The sequence below is a fragment of the Myotis daubentonii genome, chromosome Y, assembly GCF_963259705.1.
Source record: "Myotis daubentonii chromosome Y, mMyoDau2.1, whole genome shotgun sequence".
Lineage (NCBI taxonomy): Eukaryota > Metazoa > Chordata > Mammalia > Chiroptera > Vespertilionidae > Myotis > Myotis daubentonii.
Genome location: NC_081862.1, coordinates 4,169,345 through 4,182,331, shown reverse-complemented (window position 1 = coordinate 4,182,331; position 12,987 = coordinate 4,169,345).

The following is a 12,987-nucleotide window of genomic DNA, read 5'->3' as shown; positions in this document are numbered from 1 at the left end:
TCCAAGAAGCGCGGAGAACCCCAAACAAAAGGAATCCAAAGAGGACCACACCAAGACACATCATAATTAAAATGCCAAGAGCAAAAGATAAAGAGAGAATCTTAAGAGCAGAAGAGAAAGACAGTCAGTTACCTACAAGGGAATACCCATACGACTGTCAGCTGATTTCTCAACAGAAACTTTGCAGGCCAGAAGGGAATGGCAAGAAATATTCAAAGTGATGAATACCAAGAAACTACAACCAAGATTACTTTATCCAGCAAAGCTATCATTCAGAATTGAAGGTCAGATAAAGAGCTTCACAGATAAGGAAAAGCTAAAGGAGTTCATCACCACCAAACCAGGATTATATGAAATGCTGAAAGGTATCTTTTAAGAAGAGGAAGAGGAAGAAAAAGGTAAAGATACAAATTATGAACAACAAATATGCATCTATCAACAAGTGAATCTAAGAATCAAGTGAATAAATAATCTGATGAACAGAATGAACTGGTGATTATAATAGAATTAGGGACATAGAAAAGGAATGGACTGACTATTCTTGCGGGGGGAAAGGGGTGTGGGAGATGCGGGAAGAGACTGGACAAAAATCGTGCACCTATGGATGAGGACAGTGGGTGGGGAGTGAGGGCGGAGAGTGGGGTGGGAACTGGGAGGAGGGGAGTTATGGGGGGAAAAAAGAGGAACAAATGTAATAATCTGAACAATAAAGATTTAATTTAAAAAAAAACATATCCTCGGGTGAGGATTAAGAATAAAAAGTTTCCTTTATAAGTAAAAAAAAAAAAATTGGATAGTGAAAAAATATAAGGGATATGTATATAAGGATTTAGAGCAGTGGATTGGAAATACGATATATAAGTAGGGTGGAATTTTGACAGGAGGTAAACAGAAGGAATAGGGAAAATCTAAAGCAGGAATAGGGTAAGAGAAACAGGACAACAAAAGGGGAAAAGTGAGGGAGAGGGTTTTAGCATAGAGGTAAAATTGAGTTAGGGAAAACTGATGCTAAAGGAACTATGAAAATAGAATGCAGAACACTAATCCCAAAATAAAATAAAATGGCACTTTAAAAAATGGTAAAATGGTAGCAGTAATAATACTGGTTAAAAATAAAAATGTAGTAATTAAGAGGGTAAAATCAGGTGATGGAAAAAGAAGAAAAAAATTGGTTTCTTAGTTAAAAGGTGAAAAAAGAAAAAAGAAAAAAGAAGAAAGAAAAATTTGCAGTAGTGAAGGTCCTTCGGTTCTTCTACTCGTCAGTCTGGCTTGCCTTAGTCCTATCAGGTATTCAGGAGAGTGTTGAATTTCCCTGCGATACACTGTTCCTCCGTGTTGTAAACGACAGTCCTGATTTTAAAGCAGGCCATATTTGTTTCCCAGACTGCCTTAATTTGTATTTAGCTAAGAGTCAGTTTGTAGCTCAGCCTCTGGGTGGCAGTATTTTTGGGTTGGCTTCTGAGGCTATAGGGCCTCTCTGTCCAGTAGCTTGGGTTTATCATCTCTATTGCACTTAAAACTGGTGTGGGGAAGTGCATTGCCCAGAGCTGGTTCCTTAATAGTTACCCGCTCTGTGTTGTTCCTGGGATTGAAAATCCCTCTATAGGCCAGACCGTGTTAACTCCCAGGGACTGATCAGATTATTTTAATCCTTTATCTCCTTCAGGGTGGAATCTGGGTGTGGCTGTGCTCCTTGCCTGGGGGTTGGTGGAGGAGTCCCACCCTCCGGAGAGAATGACTGCCCGGATCCTGGGCCCAGGGGTGTCTCAGCACTCAATTCGCTGCCACCTCTCCCGGCTCCCCTCTCTACCCATCCTCTCCCCAGGTTCCACTCGTCTGCACCTTCTCCCTCTCTTCAGCACAGGTGAGTGTCTGTATCCGAAATGTCTTATGAACAGGATTCAGTGAAAACAAACAAACAAATGCCGGCCGCGGAAATGGGGAAGGCTTAGTTTCTGAATGCTCTTCTCTTACTTGCACTGCATGGTCTGGTCAGCTCTTCAGGCTGCCCCCTTTAGGCTCAGTCCTCTGTGATCACAGAACCCAGATCTCAATTCCCCTGGTGCCAGGAATCCCACAGAATTCCTTTCCCCAGTCAGGGGCTGTGCCTGTCCCAAGGGACGTGGCTGTCTGCCACTCGGTCTCCTTCCAACCCTTTGGGCTCAGTGGTCTGGCAAACTTTCCTGCCCAAATCCCTGGGTTGTTTTTTTTTACATTTCCAGGGGAGTTCTGCCCTTCCCAGCTGCAAACCGTCTCACCAGGTGGGTAATTTCGCCAGTTTGGGGTGGGTGTTATTAGTTTGAGCTGCTCACTCCATTTGCTCTGGGACATGACCTGGGACGCGTCTGCCTATATCGCTGCCATCTTCCGTAATCCAAGTACTCTAAAATTAAAGTCCTTCTTGTAATTGAAAAGTTTTACAAAATTTAGAAATGCATCCGGGATTTCTGTGCACATGTAAAGAGAAAAGGCCAGTTTAAAAACGAGTGTGCATAGTTTTGAGATGAACTTGACCTTTTGCTGTGGACAGAATAAAAACCCGAGACTGTTTTGGCCTTAAAAATGGCAAAGATGAACCTGAGAAAGAAATACAGAGAAACCAAGATGGCGGCATACGTTAACACTGGATATTGCTGTCTCGAACAACCACTTCAAAAAACAACTAAAAGACGGAACGGACATCATCCAGAACCACAGGAAGGCTGGCTGAGTGGAAATTCTACAACTAGGAGGAAAGAGAATATCATACCCAGACTCAGAGGAGGCGCAGTGCTGAAGTGAAATACTAAGGTGGGAGTGCACGCAGAGCAGGCTGGAGGCGGAGGGCGCGGTTGTTGTTTTCAATCGGGAGGGAGTTTCAGACTCTGAGCTCCAGATCCGGGCAAGTCTCTAGGGACCCAGACTCAAATGGGAGAAGCGGGACTGTCTGGCTTCGGTCAGAACTCGAAGGCAGCTTTCTCTCCGAGGTTTGCAGCGGTTACTGGGACTCTGTGAGGCAGAGCCCCTAGGGATGGAACTGAGAGCAGCCATAACTGCTCGCTCCGGCCCGCCCAGTAGATCCCCGGGGATCCGCCCCGCCCACACCCTGCACAGAGTCATTTGCTGGATAGCCTCAGGCAAACGCTAGATTAGCACTGCCCTAGAGATCCAGCACAGAAGCTCTCCCACTGCAGACAGAGGGGACTCTCATAGCCAGTTAGCCTGGAGGTCAAATCACCCCCGGTGTTGCCGACAACAATCAAGGCTTTACTACAACAAGACTGCGCACAAAGACCACTAGGGGGTGCACCAAGAAAGCATAAAAAATGGGGAGACAAAGAAACAGGACAAAACTGTCAATGGAGGATATTGAGTTCAGAACCACACTTTTAAGGTCTCTTAAGAACTGTCTAGAAGCCGCCGATAAATGTAGTGAGATCCTCAAGAAATCTAATGAGACCCTCAATGTTATGATAAAGAACCAACTAGAAATTAAGCATACACGGACTGAAATAAAGAATATTATACAGACTCCCAACAGCAGACCAGAGGAGCGCAAGAATCAAGGCAAAGATTTGAAATGCAAAGAAGCAAAAAACACCCAACCAGAAAAGCAAAATGAAAAAAGAATCTGAAAATATGAAGATAGTGTAAGGAGCCTCTGGGACAGCTTCAAGTGTACCAACATCAGAATTATAGGGATGTCAGAAGATGAGAGAGAGCAAGATGTTGAAAACCTATTTGAAGAAATAATGACAGAAAACTTCCCCCACCTGTTGAAAGAAATAGACTTACAGGTCCAGGAAGCGCAGAGAAACCCAAACAAAAGGAATCCAAAGAGGACCACACCAAGACACTGTGCTAGGGGCAGGGGCCTGACAAAAAATAATTGCTAAGTAAACTGAGGGGCAGGGACCATGGGAGAGAAAAATTGCTAATTATCTCGCTAGAAAAGCAATGTGTTATGATTGAACCCAGCCAGGTGTGACCATGCTCATAAATTTTATGTAAACTTTTTACCCTGCCAGTACCAGGAACGGCTAATGACCCGCTTTGCAGTTTTTTTTCTTTTAAAAAAAAATACTTTGTAGTGTTGCAGATAAAAGGTCTTGCTGTACTCTTGGTCTGCACTGAAAGCTGTGGGCTCTTATGGGAAGGACACGGCTAGCAGTCAGCCGGTCAGCTTAATAAAGGCTGTTAAAATTTAAATTCTGAGTAGGTGGTCTATCTCGCTGAGCTAACCCATAAAATTTGGAGGCCCGCAGCGAGATCCCCAGCAGGGGTGAGAGGGACCCTTTATTTAGGGCAGGAGGCTCTCCCCCGGCAGGGAGGAGAGGGACCCCCTATTTAAGGCAGGAGGCTCTCCCCCAGCAGGGGTGAGAGGGACCCCTTATTTAGGGCAGGAGGCTCTCCCCCAGCAAGGGTGAGAGGGACCCCCTATTTAAGGCAGGAGGCTCTCCCCCACTTGTCGCCAGGCACTCAGCGAGATACCCCACACCTGTGGAGAATGACTACCAAGGAGGCCTCCAGTCCACCCAAACACTTTCAATTCGGAAACTGAGCCACATGGACTCTCGAGAGAGGTAAGGACCGGTCGTTAAACAGGAATTGGGACGTCCCACGGAAGGACCTATATGGAGGGCTGGACGCAGCGGTACTCCTGGTCCTGACCCGCAGCCACGACGGTGGCCGGGGTCCCTTGTTCGTGCGGCTGTAGGCTGCACTGGGTTTGTCTGTCTAGTATTTGTTTGTTTTGGTGTTTATTGTCAAAAAGTTGTCTGCTTCTGTGTGTACCCTGCTGCAATGTTTTTTGAAAATTTTCAGGACTTCAAGGAGCAAGATGCAGGTTCCGGGCAACCTTAGGTTGCATTTGGCTGATTTATTTTGTCTTTGGTCTTTGTTGTCTTTGTCTTTGTCAAATGGGATAGGGTCAATCATTTTCATCGACCCCCTACCAGTCTGGCCCACTCTGAGTGAGTGGAAGGGGAGCTTGATCACCTCCCAGGAAGCTATATAGCTCTCTCAGGAATTGGAAAATTGTTAGGAATTAGATGGATTGTTTAAACTCTGAATGAATGTCTGGTGAAAGTATGTGAGTGTGGAGGGAGGAGGCCTGCCCTCTCTTCTCCTTTGTGTGGCTCCATGACTTCAGTCAGGCGGGCATCTGCATGAGGATCTGTAAAAACAGGTCACCCCCTCCCTTGTCTGTCTCTCGCCACCAATCATCATGGGGTTGGGACAAAGTTTGTGTGGGACTAGCCAAATTACTACAGAGAAGGGGGACTGGATACAGCTCCAGCCTGGGCTAGGCTACTTAGAAAGTGTAAATCATTACTGGTCTGTGTGAAGTAAAAGTTACTTTGATTTATTCTACTTTCTATTGATACACTTGGCTGAACGTTTGGGCTGGCCCCTTAATGGTCTTTCAAAAGCCTCTTGCAGCTGCGAGAATTATTTTTTTTCTCAGAGTCTTTTGCTCACTATTAAAGGGGAATCAGCCCACTTAGCTAATAAAGATTTCTATCAGTTGCTCTAACCGAGGTTGTAAATTTACTGTATTAAACTGAAGTTCTAGGGTAGATTTAAAGGTTATAATGTTAATGCTTTTGATTTACAGCAATTCTGTAAACGGGAGTGGCCCACTTTCCAGGAGGGGTGGCCGGATGCAGGGTCTTTTGATCTGACCACTGCCTACCGGGTCCATTATGTCATATACGGCCGCCCAGGGCATCCTAATCAAATTCCTTATATTCAGGTTTGGATTGACATATTGTCCAAGAAACCCCGGTAGATGAGGGCTTGCCTCCAGAGGGGAAAATTGGGACAGAGACAGACAATTCTTTTGGCCGGGCCCCAGAAGGGAAAGGCTCCCCGGTCCTTCAGGGAGAGCAGGAAGAGCCCATTAGCTGGCTGCCCCCTATGGTCCCCAGGCGCCGGATCTGGGTGAGCCCCGGCCTCAGGCCCAGGCCATGCCACCAGTTCTTGACCCGGAGCCCCTGCCTGCCCTGATGCCAATTGTCTTCCCTCCGCACCCACCGACGGGAGGGACTTTGTCGTCCTTCAACCCCTTCAGTCCATCCCATACTAGACAGGGACAGCGTATGGAGGGAGAGAGAGAGGGGGAGAACCTGCAGGACCCTGCGACATCCACCAGCCCTGCAGTTCCTATGTTGCCACTACGGCAGGCAGGCACTCTAGATCTGGGGCCAGACGGGCAGCCCTCTGGGGATGCAAGGCAGATTGAGACGCTATTCCCCAGCTCCAGACTAGATTGGGGAGTGAATGATCAAAGAAGGGGGGCTGGATGCCTGAGCTGCCTGCAGTGGCCCTAAAAAAAGAGAAGCAGCAGCAGCAGCAAGAAAGTAGAGAACAGCAGAAATTTACCTGACATTAGAGCTGCCCCGCTGCTGCCCAGTAAAAAATGAATGTTTTACAACAAGCAATACAAGACTTAGGCCTTTGGCTTGCAGGCTACAGCAGTTAATCCAGAAGCCAGTGACTAGTACTAGCCTTCCTACAGCCCCAGAAAGAGTAGCAAGCCTGAGATCTATGAAAGCTGCAGATAGAGCTAGTAAAAGCTCCCTGCTTGCAAATGTTCTGAAAGGGTTTAGTACCTATTGCTGCTGGAAGAGGAGGGGTTGATAGCCCCTTCCAGTACACTCCCTTCAAAGAGGCCTGGTCAATGCTCGGCCATAAAAGGGGACTTGTGGAAAGACAAGAAAAGCAGGGCCCTGTAACTAATAAAGTTAAGAAAAGGGCACTCTCCCTGGACCTGGGAGTCATCAGGACTTTGAAATTCTCCAAGAGAGGAGAAGTCTGACTCAGATACTAGCCGAAACCTCGTTGGGTTAGGAGGACCGGAGGCTGCATATTGAACTTATAGACTGCAATTTGCTAGACAGAGGTCCAAGCCCAGTTGTATAGGGGTTAAGCTACCTATATACTGTCTTACAGGCCTGTGTGACCATGCCCATGTCAGGGGTGGCACAAAACCTCAACTGTAGGAAACTGGGGAAGGCCTGTCTAGAGCAGAGGGGGTGAGTAAAGCTGTGAATACTGGCCCTCTGTTACAGGAATTACAGGCCCTGTGAGGTCCTGTGACATGTAAGACCCTATAAGGAAATAAAGCTCCTTTAGTCCATTCTGGGAGAACAAGTCAAATAAGGGGAGCCCTACTACAGTGAACAGCTATACCTATCTAATTATAGACACATTGTAAATTTCTTCTTACCACTTAAAGATAGATTAAAGGCTGTGTTTCCCTCCAGGCAACCCAACTGAAACCCCAATAGTGACAGGGGAAAGGAGGCTCTTGATCGGTATCGCCAGACTCTATTAGGGGGCATCCAAGCTGTTGCTTGGAGACCCACAAACCTCTCTAAAATGACAGAGACAGTCCAGGGGCCTAACCCTGATGCCCCGGAAAATCGGAGGGCTGTCAATGTTACATTTGTTTCCCAGTCGACCTCAGATATTAAAAAATTACAGAAATTAGAAGGCTTTGAGGAGAAATCAATCTCTGAGTTGGTTGAGGTGGCCCAGAAGGTTTTCAACAATCGGGAGGACCCGACGGCAGGTTTAAACAACCGGATGGCCAAGGTCCTCCTGGCCTTAAACGAAAAAAAAAAAAGGCCCAAGCGGCCAGAGAAACAACAAGGGCCAAGAAAAGCCTCGAGGGAGAAAAGGAGTCCAACCCTGGCTTGGGAAAAATCAATGTGCATTTCGCAGAAAGGAAGGACATTGGAAACAGAAATGCCCTAAAAGTGCGAGGGAACCGACTCCCATGTTGGTGAAGGAGGTGGATTAGGGTTGTCAGGGCTCAGCTGGCCCCCAAGAACCCAGGATAACCCTGACAGTGTGGGGGGCCACAAGGTGGACTTCCTTGTGAAACACATAGCACTCACTCAGGCCCTCTGGTGGGAAAAAGGAAAAAGAGTGAACATTTTAGCTTCCTGAAAACAGCTGCCTTGAACCCTGCCACACTCCTCCCTGACATGGAGGCAGAGGCCCCTTTGCATGACTGCGAGGAGACACTGACTACCCTCACTTCCCTCCGCAAGAACCTTGTGGACCAGCCCCTGCAGAATCCGGATGAAACCCTCTACATGGACATCACCCGGTATGTGGTATGCGGGGGCAGCAGTAGTAACATGAGGAGGAGCCAGGGGAGATCTAAGAAGCCCTGGTGAGCGCCCAGCACTTGCCCTGCCAGACCTACCCAGGGACTGCAAGGATATATCTCCTTACACTGCCCTTACAGGAGGCCAAGGAAGTGGCTAAAAGACCAGTAGGGCCCCTAGAAGTTCTCATAGCCCTGCCAGCACTTAGGCTCCCAGAGAAGCCTACTCATCTGCCGGAGGAGCAGAGAGAAACTAAGGGCCCAGGAAGAAGAGGCTGGATGGCTAATTCTGCCAGATGGGAGGCCTATAGTGCCAGAAGCCCTGGGGCGAACCATCGCTTCCCAGACCCACCAGAGTACCCACCTTGGGGGAACGAAACTATCAGACTTGATTAGAATGTGCCAAGTATGTGCCCGAGTAAATCAAGGGCCCCTGTTGTGGCCATGCCGGGGCAGCGATTCCGAGGTCAGAACTCCGGAGAACACTGAGAAATGGACTTCACTAAGACACTAGGAGGACAAGGAAGGTATAAGTACCTGCTGGTTTTCATTGATACCTTCTCTGACTGGCCTGAGGCATACCCAACCAAGGCAGAGACAGCACAGGCAGTAGTTAGGAAACTCCTCACTGAAATTGTCCCCCGGTTTGGCCTACCACTATACATGGGGTCCGACGATGGCCCGGCATTTATTGCCAAAGTTACACAATCCATAGTTAAGGCCCTGAGAGTTACTTGGAAATTGCATTGTGTTTATAGGCTACAGAGTTCTGGACAGGTAGAGAGAATAAATTGGACCTTAGAAAAACATTAACTAAGTTAAAATTAAAGACTGGCGAAAACTGGGTAAATCTCCTTCCTTTTGCTCTCCTCAGAGCTAGGTGCATCCCATATGTTTGGCAGGTCACCACCTCTCCTGCCCTGCCTAAGGGAGGAAAATCTTGCCCGGCTGTCTACCCAAAATTTGCTTAAGTCCTTACAGGCTTTGTAGAGCAGCGCCATGTCGGCACGATGGGTGGTGAGAGCCGTAAGGGAGGAGGACGCACCAAGAACCAGTCCAACACAGCCTGCCTTCTCTCCGGGTGATCTCGTCTGGGTGAAGCATCACAACCCTAGCAACCTGGAACCTAGATGGGATGGACCCTACCAGGTGGTGCTGAGCACTCCAACCGCCATCAAAGTTGCAGGAAAGAGGCACTGGATTCATCGCACCCAAGTGAAGGCGGCTGACAGCAGTGACAGCCCCCGGAGGTGGAAAGTAAAACTAACCCAGAACCCACTAAAGGTGAAACTAGTACCTGCATCATGATCTATCTACTGCTGCTCGCTGTCATGTGGAGGTTTGGTAAGCCCCTTTCCCACCAGGTCCCACATTATGCCTGGGAGGTGATCCGCACCACGGACGGGGTAGTACTGGCCCGAGAAATGGGCACCGGTGAACCGACTCTCCGGTTTGACCTGTGTAGCCTCTTCAGGGAGGATTGGAACCTGCCCCAGGACAGACCCAGGCTCATGAATTTGGGCCCAGCTGGGTTGCAGCTGGGGATCCCCGGGGAATGGCTACACACAGGGCTGCAACCACCTATGGCTGTGGGACACGAGGGACTGAGCAACAACTTTGGCATACTTCCCTATATGTCTGCCCGCGCCAGCCCCGGACTCCCTTTCTGAAGTGTGGAGACCAGGAGGATTATTATTGTGGACAGTGGGGCTGTGAAACCTATGCCAAATGGCCCCCGAAGCTTCCAGACAGGGACATCCGATTCACCCAACAGGTGCGGACAGGGCCCCCGGAAAGGAACTGTACTGTTGGAAACTGCAACCCCATTGTCATCAAACCAGTGGCATATTGGGCTAAAGACTGGACCAGGGGAAAGACATGGGGATTAAGGCTATATGTCTCTGGACCAGACCCTGGGGTACTATTTACTATCCAGCGATGGGAAATACCCCGACTGCCCAACCCAATTGGGCCCCTGGCCCCTCAGCGACCTGAGGTCAGGAAACCAAGCCCGGCCCCACGTGTGATGAGCCCGCCACGTCACCACCATCATCAAAGACTGAGGCAAGTTGCCAGGATGCAGAAACCTGGCCTCTGCCTTGGGGAGCTGTGCTAAGACCAGACATTTTTGCGCCGCTGGAAGCCTCATTCCAAATTCTGAACAAAAGTGCACCCAACCTTACTGCAAACTGCTGGTTGTGCCTCAACCCTGAGCCCCCCTATTACGTAGGGATCGGAGCTTCAGCTCCATTTGGGGCAAGTGCGGCCTACGTCCGCAATGTGTCCACGGATGCAGAAACCCCGGGACTATGTGCATGGGAAAAAGGGAGGAGGGGATTAACTTTAGGAGATATTACTGAAGCCGGGCTGTGTGTCGCATCTTCCAACTACTCTCTCCCCGATTCCCCCTATGCAGAAAATCATAACCAGACACTCCGACTTCCTGAGAGACCAGGGTCCGGGGCCCCCTGGTACCTGGTGGCCCCAAATGGTACCTGGTGGGCATGCATCACCGGAATCACCTCTTGCATACTCTCCCTAAACCTCCAGACTGGGCCCGAGCCAGGGCTCTGGATCCTAACTCATATCCTGCTGCAAGTGTATTATTACTCAGGGGAAGGAGGAAGGGAGCACCTCCTCAGAGAGCCCCAGCGGGTTAAGAGAGCCCCGGTTCTGGTTCCCCTACTCGTAGGACTCGGAATTGCAGGATCCACAGCGGTAGGGACAGCCACCCTACTGACAGGACATCAAAATTACAAAAAACTGGATAATCAAATTGACCAAGACCTGAGTACCCTAAAAAAAAATCCATAGGACAGTTGGAAGAATCAGTAGGGTCCTTAGCTGAAGTAGTCTTACAGAACAGGAGGGAACTTGACCTACTTTTCCTGAAACAAGGGGGACTGTGCCTAGCATTAGGGGAGGCATGCTGCTTCTACACTAACCACTCCGAGGTAATCAGAGAAAATTTAAGTCAGTTAAGGAAACGGCTGATGGACAGAGAAGAGGCCCGTAGGGCAAAGGGGAACTGGTATGAGAATTTGTTCTCCTGGTCCCTGTTGACTCACAACCCTCCTATCTGCTGTGGCAGGGCCCCTCCTTCTCCTAATAGTAGGTCTCATTTTCGGACCCTGCCTGCTCAGGTGTCTCCTCAATTTTATCCAAGACCGAATCCAAGCTGTCAAGCTTATGGTCCTACACACCCAATACTCCAGAATCTTAGAGGAGGACGCTGAATCAAAGATTTGATTCGGGCATAAGACCAGTAGGAAATGTGCTAGGGGCAGGGGCCTGACAAAAAAGAATTACTAAGTAAACTGAGGGGCAGGGACCATGGGAGAGAAAAATTGCTAATTATCTCGCTAGAAAAGCAATGTGTTATGATTGAACCCAGCCAGGTGTGACCCTGCTCGTAAATTTTATGTAAACTTTTTACCCTGCCAGGAATGGCTAATGACCCGCTTTGCAGTTTTATTTTCTTTTTTAAAAAAATACTTTGTAGTGTTGCAGATAAAAGGTCTTGCTGTACTCTTGGTCTGCACTGCAAGCTGTGGGCTCTTATGGGAAGGACACGGCTAGCAGTCAGCTGGTCAGCTTAATAAAGGCTGTTAAAATTTAAATTCTGAGTAGGTGGTCTATCTCGCTTAGCTAAACCATAACAACACATCATAATTAAAATGCCAAGAGCAAAAGATAAAGAGAGAATCTTAAAAGCAGCAAGAGAAAGAAACTCAGTTAGCTACAAGGGAATACCCATACGGCTGTCAGCTGATTTCTCAACAGAAACTTTGCAGGCCAGAAGGGAATGGCAAGAAATATTCAAAGTGATGAATACCAAGAACCTACAACCAAGATTACTTTATCCAGCAAAGCTATCATTCAGACCTGAAGGTCAGATAAAGAGCTTCACAGATAAGGAAAAGCTAAAGGAGTTCATCACCACCAAACCAGTATTATATGAAATGCTGAAAGGTATCCTTTAAGAAGAGGAAGAAGAAGAAAAAGGTAAAGATACAAATTATGAACAACAAACATACATCTATCAACAAGTGAATCTAAGAATCAAGTGAATAAATAATCTGGTCATCATAATAGAATCAGGGACATAGAAAGGGAATGGATTGACTATTCTTGGGGGCTGGGTAAGGGGTGTGGGAGATGCGGGAAGAGACTGGACAAAAATCGTTTACCTATGGATGAGGACAGTGGGTGAGGAGTGAGGGCGGAGGGTAGGGCGGGAACTGGGAGGAGGGGAGTTATGGGGTGAAAAAGAGGAACAAATGTAATAATATGAACAATAAAGATTTAATTTAAAAATGTAATATATTGATCAGAAGTAAAAACAAAACAAAACAAAACAAAACAATACAAAAACAAAACAAAAAAGAAATACAGGCAGGTTTCCCAAGGCTATTTAAAGTAATTCTTTTGAAATTTCCCGCCCTGAGGCAAGTACCACCAGAAAGGTGATAGTCAAGTTTACATGTGAATAGCTATGGGTTTGCTTCTTGACTTCCCCTGCAGGAAAATTGTGACCACTTTGAAATTAAGCAGCTCTGCCAGGCTTATTGGCTGGAAACTTAAAACTTTTAAGTTCAAATCATCTAAAAGTATTGAGATTTATAATACTGAAATGTTGATCTGAGTATGCCTAGTATAAAGTCTAAATGATAGAAGTTAATCTATTAATTGAAAATGCCTTATATTTTATTTGAAATGTATCCTTAAATGTAAAAGTATTGATTTGAAAAATGCTAAGTATTTAATTTGCTACCTAAGACTTAAAGCTCTGAATTTTTAAGGTCTCTTTTCTTGCCATTAAAAAGTTTAAAGCTACACCCTTTTTTAATGGAGGGAGGGGTAGACACGCCCTTCCCCTAGCATGCAAG